The sequence below is a fragment of the Quercus robur genome, chromosome 4 (assembly GCF_932294415.1).
Source record: "Quercus robur chromosome 4, dhQueRobu3.1, whole genome shotgun sequence".
Taxonomy (NCBI): Eukaryota; Viridiplantae; Streptophyta; class Magnoliopsida; order Fagales; family Fagaceae; genus Quercus; species Quercus robur.
Window position 1 is genome coordinate 64,150,309 of NC_065537.1, and position 4,978 is coordinate 64,155,286.

At 34.4% G+C, this 4,978-nt stretch overlaps 1 long non-coding RNA gene across 1 annotated transcript; it reads left to right on the forward strand.

The window, feature by feature from the left end:
• The first annotated feature begins 792 nt into the window (after positions 1–792).
• On the forward strand, positions 793–3,181 carry LOC126723334 (uncharacterized). Its single transcript, XR_007654235.1, has 3 exons — positions 793–2,055; positions 2,154–2,322; positions 2,434–3,181. It is a non-coding gene; the product is annotated as an uncharacterized LOC126723334 (long non-coding RNA).
• Positions 3,182–4,978: the final 1,797 nt, after the last annotated feature.

Sequence of the window (4,978 nt, forward strand, 5' to 3'; positions counted from 1 at the left end):
TTTTTTTTTTTTGAGAAAGAGGTGGGATTGTTTCTTGTAAATTGAAGAGTAATAAAAACCCCACACGCACAAAAACCGCGATTAATTACTGCGTTTACACGTATGTGGCCCCAGTTACATGTGATGTGAGATAAAAATAATCTTAATCTATATCTATATCTATATATATATATATATATATATATGGTCTGGTTAATGTGTGTCCTTAAAGTATAGATTAAACTTTTTATTTTTAGAAACATTTTCTTGAGAATTAAAAAAGTTGTAATTATTTTTTTCAATTCTCGAGAAAATTTTTTCTAAAAATGGAAATTAATGTGTGCCTGCACACATTAGTAAAATCTATATATATAATAGCAGAAGCTAAGAGAAAGTGGATTCCTATAATTAAGGAGGTGCTGACAAATAAGATAATTGCCTATTTAAAATTCAAATACATTTCAGTTTAAAAAGCGATATATTACATTGTTTAGTAATGCTATAACACCATTTAAGAGTAGGGACGGCAATTTTTGCCCGACCCACAGATACATGGGCCGATCTGATCCTAATGGGTCGGGTTTTATCTGGTCCAATAAAGAATAGGGTCGGATTTGGGTTAAAAAAACCAAAACCTGGGCCGAACCCGGACCCGACCTGATTAATATCCTAATTGGTCCAATAAAGAATAGGGTCGGATTTGGGTTAAAAAAACCAAAACCCGGGCCGAACCCGGACCCGACCCGATTAATATCCTAATTACTAAAACACCCTTATATATATATATGGATAAACTTATTCAACACCCTATCCCTCTCTCATTCTCTCCTTCTCATCAACATCGCCGTCACCCAGTGAACCCACTCTCTCTCAAATCTCCAGGCGAGTCCACAGCCACAGCCACACGGCCACAGCCTTGTCGCCGCCGCCCTCAACTCCTCTAGTCGTCACTCTCACCGATCGGCACAGCCAACACTCACGGCCTCACTGCTTCGCCGCCTCCCCCCTTAATCGCTCCCATTTTCCCTCCTCCTTGCGCCTAATATGTTCTTCTCTCTCTTTTTTTTTTGCCATTCTTGTTTGGGTTCGTTAGGATTTGGGACCTTTGGGATCGTTAGGGTTTGGGTTCCAATTTTTTTTTTTTTGAGAATCTGGTTTGGGTTCCTATTAGGTTTGGGTTCGTTGCCATTCCTGTTTCTCAATGATATGTTCTTCACTCTTTTTTTTTTTGTGATTTCTGTGTTTGTGTTTGTGATTTTGAAAAGGGAAAGTATAAATCTAAAATTTTTGTGTTTGAGTTTATGTTAGGATTTGTGTTTGTGTTTGTGATTTTGAAAGGGAAAATAAAAAATCTGAAATTTTTGTGTTTGTGTTTGGGGTTTTGGTGGCTGCTCTGGTCCGATTGAAGAACATGATCTTAGGGTTTTTGTTTTTGGGTTTCTGATCTAGGTTGATGAACATGATTTTGGGGTTTTTGTTTTTGGGTTTCTGATCTAGATTGATGAACATGATCTTGGCATCTTGGGGGTTTTTTTGGGTTTCTGATCTAGGTCCGTTTGTGGAGGTTTTGGGCTTCAGGCCATTTTTTTTTTCATTGGGCCACGGATTAGGCCCTGAAGTGGCATGGGCTGGGCGGGGCCCGTGGGACCCGGCGGGCGGGTCTGGGCCCCGCATAAAAAACCCCTTTATTAAACGGGCCGGGTTCGGGTTTTGGAGCAGGCTCGCGAGTCGGGTTCGGATATGGAAAAACCCGGCTCGAATCCGACCCGTTACCATTCCTATTTAAGAGCCAAAAATTATAATTTTCCATTACGTTAAACACTGTTTGGAGCAGTGTTGGTATAAAAGAAAACTAACCGCTTAAGACAAAAAAAAAAAAAAAAAGATCGCTACACGGAGAAAGGAGAAAGAGAGACCGAGAGAAAAGAGAGACAGAGAAATAGAGAGGCAGAGAACGGAGAAGGAGAGAGAGATCGAGAGATAAAAACTGCGGTTTGCATGTCTCTCATTTCCTGTCAAATTTTCTGCCATCACCGTAAGCCTCCACTCGCTACCCGACCATCGGAATCGCTACTTGTAAGTTCTGTTTTAAATTTAAAAATTTTGGGTTTTGGGTTTTTATTTGGAGAATCAATTGGGTGTTAATTATGATTTAGATTGGTATTTTGGGTCAGATTTGGTTTTGATTAAGGGATACGAAGATAGAGGAACCAAGCAGAGTTCGTAGCGATACAGAGAAAGGGAAGGAGACAAAAAAAAGTTTGCGGCATAGTGGAGATTCGACTGAAACTGAAAGGTCAAGAAGGATTGCCCAAATTTCCTTTTGTTGGATTTATATTTTGGGTTAGAATCCAATCCTACTTTTAATTTTGATTTTAGGTTTTTGATTATTTTGGTTTGATTGTTTTTGCTTAAACCTTATGACTGACAACCTTTTGCTCTTTACATATAAAGAAACCGAAACATTTAGAATCACCGAAACATTTAGAATCAACATTAAGAGAAAGTTGGTAACTGTAAGTCACGCACAAAGACGAAGAGATGGACAAAGAGAAAGAGGAAACAGAGTATTTCCACCCATCAGCAGGTAAAGCTTTTAAATAAAAAAAACAAATTCGGCTTTAAAGTCTAGAATTTGGGTTGGAATCCGTTTGAACTAAAGTCTTTTGGTTAGAATCAAATAATTGCTTTAAGAGATTTATTTTATTTTGGGTATTTGTGTTAGATTTAATTTTGTTTAGGGTATTTGTTTTTATAAAACATCAATTGACTCAAATTTAAACTTCGCTTTTAAGATAATGTGGTGTTGAAGAACTCATGTGGCTAACATGTTTTATTCTTTACAAATTCTCATCACAGTTTTAAAAAAATCATGTGGGTTGCATGTTTTGTTCATTAAGAATGATACTGCAGTCCCATGGTTTTTCCTATATTTGCTAGGGATTGACAAGTGATATTTTAATTAGTTCATGCATGTGATTTGTATAGTGTATATTAGGTTATAGTACCTTGGTATCTACAGAAAGTTTTTTGTTATGTTCTATAATTTCACAGCTTTAACACGAGTTCCTTTTCTCCCCTACTTGGATCAAGCCACATTGGTTTTTGGTGGACTTAGGAAGAATTTTGCAGGGGTGGGTCATTTGAATTAAGCATATAATACAAAGTTTAATTTATTATCTATGTTTTTTTTTTTTGGGGGGGGGGGTTTCTTTTAATGTTTGATAAATTGTGCTGAAAAGCTTAAAACAACCATGCTAATGGTTGGAGAAATTGGAGATAATGATTATAACTATGCATTGTTTCAAGGAAAAACAATTGAGGAGGTTAGACACATGGTTCTAGAAATTGTCCAAGCAATAAAGGATGTTGTTACAGTAAGGTTTTTTTTTTTAAGTAAGCAAAATAAATTTTGTTTTTCCTTGCAAAATGACTTTCTGTGATTATTGATTCCTAATTCTCTATTATTGTTCCATAGGGTCATTAGTTATGGTGCTACCCGAGTGGTTGTCCCTAGAATCTGCCCAATAGGCTGTTTACCAATATATCTTGCAGTATTCTAGACCAAATCTGCTACTTATGACAAATTTCTATTGCCCGAAGGGATTGATTAATTTCTCAATAAATCAAAATGATCAACTCAAGCAAGCCCTTTAAAATTTGAGAAAAAGGAAATTCTGATGTTATTATAGTATATGGTAATTATTGTAGTGGTTTCCAATGGGTTTACCGTTATTCTCCACTTCTTGGTGAGTCTTATGATTTTGTTGTTTTTATAGACTTAAAGTAGGAGGTTAACTGCATTTAAAATTCTTCTCCATCTAAACTGAATAATTATGGTCAGTACATCATCATTCATTCTAAATACTCTAATTTTCTGTTTTTGTGGAGGTGATTTTGTAGATTTACATGCCAATATTGCCTATCTAAGAACAAACAATATACGCTGTGGATTAGGTTTGGATTAAATACCCCTTTTTCACAAGTCTGAACATTGTTTATGTTGTTTTAGAAGATTCTTTTTAATTTTAAAATTTAAAATTTATTTACTTTTAAACTCAGTTTTTTCCGTTATACTATCCTTGGTGATATTGTAAATAAATAAATAAATAAATAAATGTTTTAAGAATTATTGTTCTTTAGATAGTATAACTATAATTGAGATACAAAATTTTAGTTGTTCTATAAAATAGAATGGATTTACTACATTACATGAATGAGTATTTTATTGTATTGTTATGTCAAGTTGATGGTATTTTAAATATGTAAAATATTTCCGCGCATTGCGCGGGTTTAATGCTAGTAATTAATAAGGGTCAGATTTCGGGCACGCCCCAAGTTCACACGTGTGAACATTTTGCCTATATAAAGGGCAGTCGTACCCAGTTTCACTTTCAGATTCAGTTCCAGATTTTAGGGTTTGTTTGAGTTTACTCCTCTCATCTCAGATATGTGAAAGTACCACTAAACTTTCGTTGTACTTTTACATATCTGAGATGAGATGAGAGTAGTGCAGCCACTCCTCTCTCTCAGCCCATAGCTTCGAACTCAGCCCATATTATCATCAGTTCCATGGGCTGGGCGAGCTGTACTTTAACATCTTACGTGGATCTGTTTTTTTTTTTTCTTCCTTTTTTTTTGTTGAAATTAACATCTAATTCTAGATTTTTTGTTTTTGTATGCATATATAATATTTATTTTGATTACAATTGATCTAACTCATTAGCTATTTCGTTTTATTCTTTTTTCTTTGGTTGACTGTTATTTAATGGTTGTTTTATGAATCTATATAATTCGATATCCATATAATGGTTGATTATAATAAATTAATTATTGATTATAATAATTTAATTATTGTTTTATATATCTCTTTATTCATCTATATAATTCTTGATTGCAATGTAATGGTTGTTTTATAGATCTGCATAATGATTGATTTAAATTTAAATAAAAATTTATTTTTGTATTTGTAGAAAATTAAATAAAAATTTGTTATTCA